The sequence below is a fragment of the Pseudophryne corroboree genome, chromosome 8, assembly GCF_028390025.1.
Source record: "Pseudophryne corroboree isolate aPseCor3 chromosome 8, aPseCor3.hap2, whole genome shotgun sequence".
Lineage (NCBI taxonomy): Eukaryota > Metazoa > Chordata > Amphibia > Anura > Myobatrachidae > Pseudophryne > Pseudophryne corroboree.
This window is the reverse complement of record NC_086451.1, coordinates 176,699,816-176,712,498: the sequence shown is the minus strand read 5'-3', so window position 1 is coordinate 176,712,498 and position 12,683 is coordinate 176,699,816. Positions and strand designations below refer to the sequence as shown.

Below are 12,683 nucleotides of genomic sequence, written 5' to 3'. Positions count from 1 at the left end.
CAACTGCAGGGAGAACACATATTTTCAGATGAACATGGGAGGGCAGAAGGCTACCTAATACTGAAGCACCCCAAAACAACAAACAAAATGCAACAACTAGTGCAGGCATTCCTGGGGGAAGGCCTGCAGCAGATGGATTTGCATATGGTGATGTCATCCAAGCAGTGGGTCAAAGTTGGCTTCAACCCTCGTCTGCATATGAAAAGAGAAAAGGGGCGTGCAGGGCATGGCAGCCTTTTGCGGCGCTTGGATGACCCCTAGCTCGCATTAAACACCTTCACCCTCCTTCGGTGTGGGGCTCATGTTGGCCATGCCCCAGCCCCTGAAGCATTCAAGCTGATTTCTTGCAGCAGCTGGGCACTGTAACAGCTCCAGAGCTGCTCTGTAAGGCAAGTAAAAGGGTGTGGGCCCTGCAGCACTACCTGTAGTTTGCATTGTGCATTGTAAGGCACAAAGTAAGCAGACGGGAGGAGAAGTCAGGATAGTGCACAAGGGTATAGAAGGGAGGGGCTCAAGAAAAAAGAAGTGGAAACAGACAGCAAACTAGGCTGGAGAGAGACCTGAGACAAAGAGATCTGAATTATATGAGAGCCGACCAGGGGAAACACAAATTACGCAGTCAAGTTTCCCACATTTGGGGAAATCACAGGGGCAGCACACCCAGAGTGCAATGGGTGATCCTTGCCCAGGGAGAAGCAACTTCATGATCATAGTATCTCACCTGGCAGGTAAGTAGGAGTTGGGCTAGAGCTGGGGAGGGTCGCTGCTCGGGCACCCCCCTGTCAAGTGAAGGAGATCCAACTGAGGCAGCACAAGGGAACTCTCGAAAGAAGAACAAGGCTAGAGGAAAATCTGAGACAAAGAAATCTGACTTTTACCAGAGCTGACCAGAGGAAAGCACAAACACAGTCCCCCACTACCACAAATAATGCAGTCGAGTTTCCCACATTTAAGGAAATCACAGGGGTCAGCATACCCAGAATGCAATGAATGAACCTCACCCTGGGAGAACAATCTTCATGACCATGGTATCTCCTATGCAAAATAAGTATGATTTGGGATAGGGCTGGGGAGGGCCGCTGCTCAGGCACATCTCTGTCAAGTAAAGAAGATTCAACTGAGGCAGCACAAGGGAACTCTCATCTGGGGACAACAACTGCAGGGAGAACACATATTTTCAGATGAACATGGGAGGGCAGAAGGCTGCCTAATACTGAAGCACCCCCAAACAACAAACCAAATGCAACAACTAGTGCAAGCATTCCTGGGGGAAGGCTGCAGCAGATGGATTTGCATATGGTGATGTCATCCAAGCAGTGGGTCAAAGTTGGCTTCAACCCTCGTCTGCATATGAAAAGAGAAAAGGGGCGTGCAGGGCATGGCGGCCTTTTGCGGCGATTGGATGACCCCTAGTTCGCATTAAACACCTCCACCCTCCTTCGGTGTGGGGCTCATGTTGGCTATGCCCCAGCCCCTGAAGCATTCAAGCTGATTTCTTGCAGCAGCTAGGCACTGTAACAGCTCCAGAGCTGCTCTGTAAGGCAAGTAAAAGGGCGTGGGCCCTGCAGCACTACCTTTAGTTCGCATTGTGCGTTGGAAGGCACAAATTAAGCAGACGGGAGAAGTCAGGATAGTGCGCAAGGGCATAGAAGGGAGCGGCTCAAGAAAAAAGAAGTGGAAATAGACAGCAAACTAGGCTGGAGAGAGACCTGAGACAAAGAGATCTGAATTATACGAGAGCCGACCAGGGGAAACACAAATTATGCAGTCAAGTTTCCCACATTTGGGGAAATCGCAGGAGCAGCACACCCAGAGTGCAATGGGTGAGACTTGCCCTGGGAGAAGCACCTTCATGATCATAGTATCTCACCTGGCAGGTAAGTAGGATTTGGGATAGAGCTGGGGAGGGTCGCTGCTCGGGCACCCCCCTGTCAAGTGAAGTAGATCCAACTGAGGCAGCACAAGGAAACTCTCGATAGAAGAACAAGGCTAGAGGAAGATCTGAGACAAATAAATCTGACTTTTACCAGAGCTGACCAGAGGAAAGAACAAACACAGTCCCCCACTACCACACATAATGCAGTCGAGTTTCCCACATTTGGGGAAATCATAGGGGTCAGCATACCCAGAATGCAATGAATGAACCTCACCCTGGGAGAACAATCTTCATGACCATGGTATCTCCTATGCAAAATAAGTATGACTTGGGATAGGGCTGGGGAGGGCCGCTGCTCAGGCACATCTCTGTCAAGTAAAGGAGATTCAACTGAGGCAGCACAAGGGAACTCTCATCTGGGGACAACAACTGCAGGGAGAACACATATTTTCAGATGAACATGGGAGGGCAGAAGGCTGCCTAAAACTGAAGCACCCCCAAACAACAAACCAAATGCAACAACTAGTGCAAGCATTCCTGGGGGAAGGCCTGCAGCAGATGGATTTGCATATGGTGATGTCATCCAAGCAGTGGGTCAAAGTTGGCTTCAACCCTCGTCTGCATATGAAAAGAGAAAAGGGGCGTGCAGGGCATGGCGGCCTTTTGCGGCGCTTGGATGACCCCTAGTTTGCATTAAACACCTCCACCCTCCTTCGGTGTGGGGCTATGCCCCAGCCCCTGAAGCATTCAAGCTGATTTCTTGCAGCAGCTGGGCACTGTAACAGCTCCAGAGCTGCTCTGTAAGGCAAGTAAAAGGGTGTGGGCCCTGCAGCACTACCTGTGGTTTGCATTGTGCGTTGGAAGGCACAAAGTAAGCAGACGGGAGAAGTCAGGATAGTGCGCAAGGGCATAGAAGGGAGCAACTCAAGAAAAGAGAAGTGGAAACAGACAGCAAACTAAGCTGGAGAGAGACCTGAGACAAAGAGATCTGAATTATACGAGAGCCGACCAGGGGAAACACAAATTATGCAGTCAAGTGTCCAACATTTGGGGAAACCGCAGGAGCAGCACACCCAGAGTGCAATGGGTGAGCCTTGCCCTGGGAGAAGCACCTTCATGATCATAGTATCTCACCTGGCAGGTAAGTAGGAGTTGGGCTAGAGCTGGGGAGGGTCGCTGCTTGGGCACCCCCCTGTCAAGTGAAGGAGATCCAACTGAGGCAGCACATGGAAACTCTCGAAAGAAGAACAAGGCTAGAGGAAGATCTGAGACAAATAAATCTGACTTTTACCAGAGCTGACCAGAGGAAAGCACAAACACAGTCCCCCACTACCACAAATAATGCAGTCGAGTTTCCCACATTTGGGGAAATCACAGGGGTCAGCATACCCAGAATGCAATGAATGAACCTCACCCTGGGAGAACAATCTTCATGACCATGGTATCTCCTATGCAAAATAAGTATGATTTGGGATAGGGCTGGGGAGGGCCGCTGCTCAGGCACATCTCTGTCAAGAATTTATAAAGTCTATACATATATATAACCAAATGTCAATATATATATATAGAACCCAGCGATTCTATCAAAACTTATCTATTTCACCAATTTGTTGCTTATTTAATCTTTATACATCTATTAATTTTCACCATATATTATAAAATGCTGCTCCCATAGGTAGTACTGTTCTACCAATAATAAACCAAATTTTAAAGATAATCACACTTGTTATTAAGGGAGCGCAAAAAATAAAATATACAAGCTCTTTATTTTTAAAAAATATATATAGACAGAAGAAACCCACATTCAATAAAATACAATGGAGTCAACATATATAGGCACCACTATCCATATCTAAATGTAATCAGGATCTATTTCATATTGCCCTTGATGACAACGGAATGTTTATTAAAGTGTCCAAAAAATCCTCCTGGATACAGCTGTTGTAATTTAATCATTACTTTCCAATTGTAATTGATACATTAAATTCCTTCTTGTGGATGAACAGCAACAGTTGTAACCAACGCCTCTTATTTACTGCAGTTAAAGTTCATATGTAACTCACGTGAGTAATGAAAGAAAACAGGGGGAGAGCGCTGTGATGGTTGGTGAAACACAGCGGTATGCTACGACCCCCGTTAACCGTGGCTGGATCTTATTGGCACTCGCGGTCGGGATATTTCTCCCTGCCGTGGGGTAGAGACCTCCTTTTGCTCGGTCTCAAATTGCTTTTTCCCCTTCACCGCTGTCTTTACATCAGACGTCCGCCGTGATGTAGCTCGTTCATGAACGGGCTTATATCTCAGCAATCAGAGTGTCCGGTAATCACCTTCCTTACGCGTTTTTCCGCTGTTATCCAAGAGCGGTTTCGTCAGAGGATACATCAGCAGCCTAGCAGGCTCTTTTTAAAATGCACCGGACCAATAGCATTACTAATTAGTTGATTGGATACATACATGTACTAATTGGATGCATACATGTAATGACTCACATATGGAACAACTTTCTAATTGCAATTGCACATATAAAGGCATTTCATAATATAAAAATAAGCAACATGGTGATTAAAAATAATAATAAAATAAGCAACAAGGTGGTTTAAAAAATAACAGAAAATATATAATCTATATACAGATTAACCTATAATCTTTCAATCAATACCTCATATCTATAATCACATATACATAATTCAGAGACTCAGCACTAAGGATCCCCATTTACTTATATAAAACCTTTTAGGGTAACATAAATCCATGCCATTACTAAAGCAGTTCTTGTGGCGCAGGGGAAACATCAAATGCACTCTATGCAGCTAGTCCCATGTTCGAATCCAACCTGCTCAGCTTAACATCCATATTATTTATTTACTTTTAATGGGATCATTCTATCAATTCATTTTTACCTTTAATTTTTGTTAATATTATTTCTATATTTCATTATTTTAACCCCTGGAATAACTACATTGCTGTTTAAACAACAAAAAGAATTGAAGAAAAAATAAATATTAAACAGACAATTTAAGGATTCGAAGATTTAAATATTTAAAGATTTTAAAATTTAAAACAGGGAGGGGGGGGAGGGAGGGGGGCCTTTTGGGAGAAGGAGGGGAAAAAAATAAAAATAGAAAAAAAAATATATATAGAACCAAGAGAAAGTGTAAAAAGAGGATGGAGGAAGAAATCTGATGTTCATCATTACTAGTGGATTTTACTAAAGAACTTTAAAGGAACACACACAACAGGATTATACAGTTTCATCCTAAGAGGAAAGCTGTTTCCAAAATAGCTACTTCTAATAATTTTTTTATTTATTAAACATACAATAAATGGATATTCAATAAATAATGTATTAGGTAAATCAATAGATAAAATCTTCAGAGACTGCCAATGTTGTTCAGTTCGATGCTCTCATTCAGACCATCAGGTGTAAGGGTACCCAAAGAAAAAATCCAAAATGCCTCCCTTGTCAAGTAAAGGAGATTCAACTGAGGCAGCACAAGGGAACTCTCATCTGGGGACAACAACTGCAGGGAGAACACATATTTTCAGATGAACATGGGAGGGCAGAAGGCTGCCTAATACTGAAGCACCCCCAAACAACAAACCAAATGCAACAACTAGTACAAGCATTCCTGGGGGAAGGCCTGCAGCAGATGGATTTGCATATGGTGATGTCATCCAAGCAGTGGGTCAAAGTTGGCTTCAACCCTCGTCTGCATATGAAAAGAGAAAAGGGGCGTGCAGGGCATGGCGGCCTTTTGCGGCGCTTGGATGACCCCTAGTTCGCATTAAACACCTCCACCCTACTTCGGTGTGGGGCTCATGTTGGCTATGCCCCAGCCCCTGAAGCATTCAAGCTGATTACTTACAGCAGCTGGGCACTGTAATAGCTCCAGAGCTGCTCTGTAAGGCAACTAAAAGGGTGTGGGCCCTGCAGCACTACCTGTAGTTCGCATTGTGCGTTGGACGGCACAAAGTAAGCAGACGGTAGAAGTCAAGATAGTGCGCAAGGGCATAGAAGGGAGTGGCTCAAGAAAAGAGAAGTGTAAACAGACAGCAAACTAGGCTGGAGAGAGACATGAGACAAAGAGATCTGAATTATACGAGAGCCGACCAGGGGAAACACAAATTATGCAGTCAAGTTTCCCACATTTGGGGATATCGCAGGAGCAGCACACCCAGAGTGCAATTGGTGAGCCTTGCCCTGGGAGAAGCACCTTCATGATCATAGTATCTCACCTAGCAGGTAAGTAGGAGTTGGGCTAGAGCTGGGGAGGGTCACTGCTCGGGCACCCCCCTGTCAAGTGAAGGAGATCCAACTAAGGCAACACAAGGGAACTCTCGAAAGAAGAACAAGGCTAGAGGAAGATCTGAGACAAAGAAATCTGACTTTTACCAGAGCTGACCAGAGGAAAGCACAAACACAGTCCCCCACTACCACAAATAATGCTGTCAAGTTTACCACATTTGGGGAAATAACAGGGGTCAGCATACCCAGAATGCAATGAATGAACCTCACCCTGGGAGAACAATCTTCATGACCATAGTATCTCCTATGCAAAATAAGTATGATTTGGGATAGGGCTGGAGAGGGCCGCTGCTCAGGCACATCTCTGTCAAGTAAAGGAGATTCAACTGAGGCAGCACAAGGGAACTCTCATCTGGGGACAACAACTGCAGGAGGTACACATATTTTCAGATGAACATGGGAGGGCAGAAGGCTGCCTAATACTGAAGCACCCCCAAACAACAAACCAAATGCAACAACTAGTGCAAGCATTCCTGGGGGAAGGCCTGCAGCAGATGGATTTGCATATGGTGATGTCATCCAAGCAGTGGGTCAAAGTTGGCTTCAACCCTCGTCTGCATATGAAAAGATAAAATTGGCATGCAGGGCATGGCGGCCTTTTGCGGTGCTTGGATGACCCCTAGTTCGCATTAAACACCTCCACCCTCCTTCGGTGTGGGGCTCATGATGGCTATGCCCCAGCCCCTGAAGCATTCAAGCTGATTTCTTGCAGCAGCTGGGCACTGTAACAGCTCCAGAGCTGCTCTGTAAGGCAAGTAAAAGGGTGTGGGCCCTGCAGCACTACCTGTAGTTTGCATTGTGCGTTGGAAGGCACAAAGTAAGCAGACGGGAGAAGTCAGGACAGTGCGCAAGGGCATAGAAGGGAGCAACTCAAGAAAAGAGAAGTGGAAACAGACTGCAAATTAGGCTGGAGAGAGACCTGAGACAAAGAGATCTGAATTATACGAGAGCCGACCAGGTGAAACACAAATTATGCAGTCAAGTGTCCAACATTTGGGGAAACCGCAGGAGTAGCCCACCCAGAGTGCAATGGGTGAGCCTTGCCCTGGGAGAAGCACCTTCATGATCATAGTATCTCACCTAGCAGGTAAGTAGGAGTTGGGCTAGAGCTGGGGAGGGTCACTGCTCGGGCACCCCCCTGTCAAGTGAAGGAGATCCAACTAAGGCAACACAAGGGAACTCTCGAAAGAAGAACAAGGCTAGAGGAAGATCTGAGACAAAGAAATCTGACTTTTACCAGAGCTGACCAGAGGAAAGCACAAACACAGTCCCCCACTACCACAAATAATGCTGTCAAGTTTACCACATTTGGGGAAATAACAGGGGTCAGCATACCCAGAATGCAATGAATGAACCTCACCCTGGGAGAACAATCTTCATGACCATAGTATCTCCTATGCAAAATAAGTATGATTTGGGATAGGGCTGGAGAGGGCCGCTGCTCAGGCACATCTCTGTCAAGTAAAGGCGATTCAACTGAGGCAGCACAAGGGAACTCTCATCTTGGGACAACAACTGCAGGGAGAACACATATTTTCAGATGAACATGGGAGGGCAGAAGGCTGCCTAATACTGAAGCACCCCCAAACAACAAACCAAATGCAACAACTAGTGCAAGCATTCCTGGGGAAGGCCTGCAGCAGATGGATTTGCATATGGTGATGTCATCCAAGCAGTGGGTCAAAGTTGGCTTCAACCCTCGTCTGCATATGAAAAGAAAAAAGGGATGTGCAGGGAATGGCGGCCTTTTGCGGCGCTTGGATGACCCCTAATTCGCATTAAACATCTCCACCCTCCTTCGGTGTGGGGCTCATGTTGGTTATGCCCCAGCCCCTGAAGCATTCAAGCTGATTTCTTGCAGCAGCTGGGCACTGTAACAGCTCCAGAGCTGCTCTGTAAAGCATGTAAAAGGGTGTGGGCCCTGCAGCACTACCTGTAGTTTGCATTGTGCGTTGGAAGGCACAAAGTAAGCAGACAGGAGAGGTCAGAATAGTGCGCAAGGGCATAGAAGGGAGCGGCTCAAGAAAAGAGAAGTGGAAACAGACTGCAAACTAGGCTGGAAAGAGACCTGAGACAAAGAGTTCTGAATTATACGAGAGCCGACCAGGGGAAACACAAATTATGCAGTCAAGTTTCCCACATTTGGGGAAATCACAGGGGCAGCACACCAAGAGTGCAATGGGTGAGCCTTGCCCTGGGAGAAGCACCTACATGATCATAGTATCTCACCTGGCAGGTAAGTAGGAGTTGGGCTAGAGCTGGGTAGGGTCGCTGCTCGGGCACTTCCCTGTCAAGTGAAGGAGATCCAACTGAGTCAGCACAAGGGAACTCTCGAAAGAAGAACAAGGCTAGAGGAAGATCTGAGACAAATAAATCTGACTTTTACCAGAGCTGACCAGAGGAAAGCACAAACACAGTCCCCCACTACCACAAATAATGAAGTCGAGTTTCCCACATTTGGGGAAATCACAGGGGTCAGCATACCCAGAATGCAATGAATGAACCTCACCCTGGGATAACAGTCTTCATTACCATGATATCTCCTATGCAAAATAAGTATGATTTGGGATAGGGCTGGGGAGGGCCGCTGCTCAGGCACATCTCTGTCAAGTAAAGGAGATTCAACTGACGCAGCACAAGGGAACTCTCATCTGGGGACAACAACTGCAGGGAGAACACATATTTTCAGATGAACATGGGAGGGCAGAAGGCTGCCTAATACTGAAGCACCCCCAAACAACAAACCAAATGCAACAACTAGTACAAGCATTCCTGGGGGAAGGTCTGCAGAAGACGGATTTGCATACAGTGATGTCATCCAAGCAGTGGGCACGGTTGGCTGGAACCCTCATCTGCATATGAAAAGAGAAAAGGGGTATGCAGGGAATGGCGGCCTTTTGCGGCGCTTGGATGACCCTTAGTTCGCATTAAACACCCCCACCCTCCTTCGGTGTGGGGCTCATGTTTGCAATGCCCCAGCCCCTGAAGCATTCAAGCTGATTTCTTGCAGCAGCTTGGCACTGTAACAGCTCCAGAGCTGCTCTGTAATGCAAGTAAAAGTTTGTGGGCCCTGCAGCACTACCTGTAGTTTGCATTGTGCATTGGAAGGCACAAAGTAAGCAGACAGGAGGAGAAGTCAGGATAGTGCACAAGGGTATAGAAAGGAGGGGCTCAAAAAAAAAGAAGTGGAAACAGACTGCAAACTAGGCTGGAGAGAGACCTGAGACAAAGAGATCTGAATTATATGAAAGCCGACCAGTGGAAACACAAATTATGCAGTCAAGTTTCCCACATTTGGGGAAATCACAGGGGCAGCACACCCAGAGTGCAATGGGTGAGCCTTGTCCTGGGAGAAGCACCTTCATGATCATAGTATCTCACCTGGCAAGTAAGTAGGAGTTGGGCTAGAGCTGGGGAGGGTCGCTGCTTGGGCACCCCCCTGTCAAGTAAAGGAGATCCAACTGAGGCAGCACAAGGGAACTCTCGAAAGAAGAACAAGGCTAGAGGAAGATCTGAGACAAAGAAATCTGACTTTTACCAGAGCTGACCAGAGGAAAGCACAAACACAGTCCCCCACTACCACAAATAATGCAGTCAAGTTTCCCACATTTGGGGAAATCACAGGGGTCAGCATACCCAGAATGCAATGAATGAACCTCACCCTGGGAGAACAATCTTCATGACCATGGTATCTCCTATGCAAAATAAGTATGATTTGGGATAGGGCTGGGGAGGGCCGCTGCTCAGGCACATCTCTGTCAAGTAAAGAAGATTCAACTGAGGCAGCACAAGGGAACTCTCATCTGGGGACAACAACTGCAGGGAGAACACATATTTTCAGATGAACATGGGAGGGCAGAAGGCTGCCTAATACTGAAGCACCCCCAAACAACAAACCAAATGCAACAACTAGTGCAAGCATTCCTGGAGGAAGGCCTGCAGCAGATGGATTTGCATATGGTGATGTCATCCAAGCAGTGGGTCAAAGTTGGCTTCAACCCTCGTCTGCATATGAATAGAGAAAAGGGGCGTGCAGGGCATGTCGGCCTTTTGCAGCGCTTGGATGACCCCTAGTTCGCATTAAACACCTCCACGCTCCTGCGGTGTGGGGCTCATGTTGGCTATGCCCCAGCCCCTGAAGCATTCAAGCTGATTTCTTGCAGAAGCTGGGCACTGTAACAGCTCCAGAGCTGCTCTGTATGGCAAGTAAAAGGGTGTGGGCCCTGCAGCACTACCTGTAGTTCGCATTGTGCGTTGGAAGGCACAAAGTAAGCAGATGGGAGAAGTCAGGATAGTGCGCAAGGGCATAGAAGGGAGCGGCTCAAGAAAAGAGAAGTGGAAACAGACAGCAAACTAGGCTGGAGAGCTCTTCTGTCTATATTTTGCAAACCTGCTCTTGTCCTCTCCAGCTGCTCCATGTAGATTTGACGTCTGGAAAGGTGCATAACCCACTGACAAGCAGGCACACTCCTGCATGAGTTTTCTCTCTCACTAGCTGGATGATACACAATCATTTGCATGTGCTCCACCTCCGACACACCACCCACCCAACCACCCAGTGACCAGAGCCACCCACAAGCCAACTGGCTCCGTGATTTAATTTGCACAGTGTAGTCATCCAGGCAGCATGTCCTTCTCAATGGAAGGATCTCTGGTTCCATGGAATCTTCCACATTGGAATGCTGCGGAATAAAAAGGATTTAAATATTCAGCTTGCTAGCATTCAATGTACCTGCGGCTTGGCTTTAGCACATGGGTCTTCATCCTGTGGCCTTCCAGCTGCTGTGAAACTACACATCCCAGCATGCCCTGCCACAGTTTTGCTATTAAGGTATGCTAAAACTGAGGCAGGGCATGCTGGGATGTGTAGTTCCACAGCAGCTGGAGGGTCGCAGGTTGAAGACCCATGTTCTAGCATGCCTGTTCTATGATGCATGTACCGTGATGTCACAATCAGCTTGGAATGGGGTGTCTAGCAGGCATTTGCTGACAGCCACTTGAGGGAGACACACATCAGGAGATGCAGCATATCGGAGGTCTTCGATGCCTTTCCAGCAAATGCACACCACCTGCTGCTGGTCTGGACACAAAACAATGCCCACAATCGAAGTCCCAAAATGCCCAACTACAGGATTCATGTAAGTAGTGAATTTAGGAATGAATTTAGAAGTAGGAAATTAAGTTAGTTCACAAGTACATTCAAATTCAGATCTAAAGTCTAGGTAGGCCTCACGTCCTGGCAGCCCCCAGCACTTAAAAATGCCTTGATTAGAGGTAGAGAATTAAATGTAGATAAAAAGTAGACACAAAATAAGACTCCACAGAGCAGTTATCAGGTGTCTTTATCAATTGTTGCATTTAAAAAATCAAGCAATTAGGGAACACAATGTTGCAACAATGTAACCCTATTTGCAAAATAGTACTAAATAAGTTTGTCGATGTAAGACATTTGCAAAGGCGCATCCAAAACACGCTGGAAAATGCAACTGAATCTGTTTTTGGAGGCTAGAATAGGAAATGTGCATCGGTCCTACCAGTACTGAAAGCTCTTCTACCATCTCCCTTTTCTGAAAAGCCATTTAATATATGGTTCCCAGATAGGGGACATATCAGATATTGCCTTTCAAAAGCAGCAAATATCATACCACTTCTATTGCCATCAAAGATAAACATTGATTGTTTTCAGATATTGGATTGAAAAAGCAGTCTTTATTGACATAAAGAAGCAAAAAAACATACATAAACATTACACACATAAGTACTGTGTTGCAGCACAGATAAAACACAATACAAATGCTGTCGGTATAGTACAGTTCAAGAACTACAGCACAGGCCAGCCTACACTATAAATCATGAACTGCACTATACATTTAAACAATACAATAATACAACAGTTAATAAGGCTATGGGTGTGGAGTGTAAGAGGGTGAGGGAATCACAAGCCCGAAGCTTTATTGAAAGACAGACACATATAAAGGGAGGATTAATAAATACAAAGATATCCTTTACTATAGAATGTAGTCCAATCCGGTCTTTCAACTCTTCCACAACTTAAAAACGGATAGTGTTCCCAAGCCTTCCATCCTGGAATATCTTCAGTCTCTCGCCAATGAAGAAAACAATCCCTCCAGCAGACTCTTTAACCACGATACAAGATCACAGCCAAAAGGGCGAGAAGCAACTACACTTGCGTTTAACCAAAATAGCTAAAACTTAGTGGAGGAAAGTGCAGTGCACCAAAACATAAGCTGACACAATCATGGAGAATGCGCCAGCATATATGCTCTTCTATCTATATTTTGCAAACCTGCTCTTGTACCCTCCAGCTGCTCCATGTAGATTTGACGTCTGGCAAGGTGCATAACCCACTGACAAGCAGGCACACTCCTGCATGAGTTTTCACTCTCACTAGCTGGATGATACACATTCATTTGCATGTGCTCCACCTCCGACACACCGCCCACCCAACCACCCAGTCACCAGAGCCACCCACAAGCCAAC

The 12,683-nt window shown here is 46.3% G+C and overlaps 13 non-coding genes and 1 pseudogene across 13 annotated transcripts; all 14 read right to left on the bottom strand.

Moving 5' to 3' along the window:
• Positions 1-594: 594 nt before the first annotated feature.
• Positions 595-736, bottom strand: LOC134953331 (U1 spliceosomal RNA; annotated as a pseudogene).
• Positions 737-888: 152 nt separating this feature from the next.
• Positions 889-1,052, bottom strand: LOC134950679 (U1 spliceosomal RNA). Its single transcript, XR_010183556.1, has one exon. It is a non-coding gene; the product is annotated as a U1 spliceosomal RNA (small nuclear RNA).
• A 670-nt stretch (positions 1,053-1,722) lies between these two features.
• Positions 1,723-1,885, bottom strand: LOC134952432 (U1 spliceosomal RNA). The gene has a single exon (XR_010184955.1). It is a non-coding gene; the product is annotated as a U1 spliceosomal RNA (small nuclear RNA).
• Positions 1,886-2,037: 152 nt separating this feature from the next.
• Positions 2,038-2,201, bottom strand: LOC134951156 (U1 spliceosomal RNA). Its single transcript, XR_010183947.1, has one exon. It is a non-coding gene; the product is annotated as a U1 spliceosomal RNA (small nuclear RNA).
• A 661-nt stretch (positions 2,202-2,862) lies between these two features.
• On the bottom strand, positions 2,863-3,025 carry LOC134952918 (U1 spliceosomal RNA). The gene has a single exon (XR_010185293.1). It is a non-coding gene; the product is annotated as a U1 spliceosomal RNA (small nuclear RNA).
• Positions 3,026-3,177: 152 nt separating this feature from the next.
• LOC134950371 (U1 spliceosomal RNA) lies at positions 3,178-3,341 on the bottom strand. The gene has a single exon (XR_010183302.1). It is a non-coding gene; the product is annotated as a U1 spliceosomal RNA (small nuclear RNA).
• A 2,623-nt stretch (positions 3,342-5,964) lies between these two features.
• Positions 5,965-6,127, bottom strand: LOC134953263 (U1 spliceosomal RNA). Its single transcript, XR_010185528.1, has one exon. It is a non-coding gene; the product is annotated as a U1 spliceosomal RNA (small nuclear RNA).
• A 152-nt stretch (positions 6,128-6,279) lies between these two features.
• LOC134951126 (U1 spliceosomal RNA) lies at positions 6,280-6,443 on the bottom strand. Its single transcript, XR_010183923.1, has one exon. It is a non-coding gene; the product is annotated as a U1 spliceosomal RNA (small nuclear RNA).
• A 671-nt stretch (positions 6,444-7,114) lies between these two features.
• LOC134953368 (U1 spliceosomal RNA) lies at positions 7,115-7,277 on the bottom strand. The gene has a single exon (XR_010185542.1). It is a non-coding gene; the product is annotated as a U1 spliceosomal RNA (small nuclear RNA).
• A 152-nt stretch (positions 7,278-7,429) lies between these two features.
• On the bottom strand, positions 7,430-7,593 carry LOC134951125 (U1 spliceosomal RNA). Its single transcript, XR_010183922.1, has one exon. It is a non-coding gene; the product is annotated as a U1 spliceosomal RNA (small nuclear RNA).
• Positions 7,594-8,263: 670 nt separating this feature from the next.
• On the bottom strand, positions 8,264-8,426 carry LOC134953141 (U1 spliceosomal RNA). The gene has a single exon (XR_010185452.1). It is a non-coding gene; the product is annotated as a U1 spliceosomal RNA (small nuclear RNA).
• Positions 8,427-8,578: 152 nt separating this feature from the next.
• LOC134951896 (U1 spliceosomal RNA) lies at positions 8,579-8,742 on the bottom strand. Its single transcript, XR_010184550.1, has one exon. It is a non-coding gene; the product is annotated as a U1 spliceosomal RNA (small nuclear RNA).
• Positions 8,743-9,415: 673 nt separating this feature from the next.
• On the bottom strand, positions 9,416-9,578 carry LOC134952783 (U1 spliceosomal RNA). The gene has a single exon (XR_010185210.1). It is a non-coding gene; the product is annotated as a U1 spliceosomal RNA (small nuclear RNA).
• A 152-nt stretch (positions 9,579-9,730) lies between these two features.
• LOC134950563 (U1 spliceosomal RNA) lies at positions 9,731-9,894 on the bottom strand. Its single transcript, XR_010183461.1, has one exon. It is a non-coding gene; the product is annotated as a U1 spliceosomal RNA (small nuclear RNA).
• Positions 9,895-12,683: the final 2,789 nt, after the last annotated feature.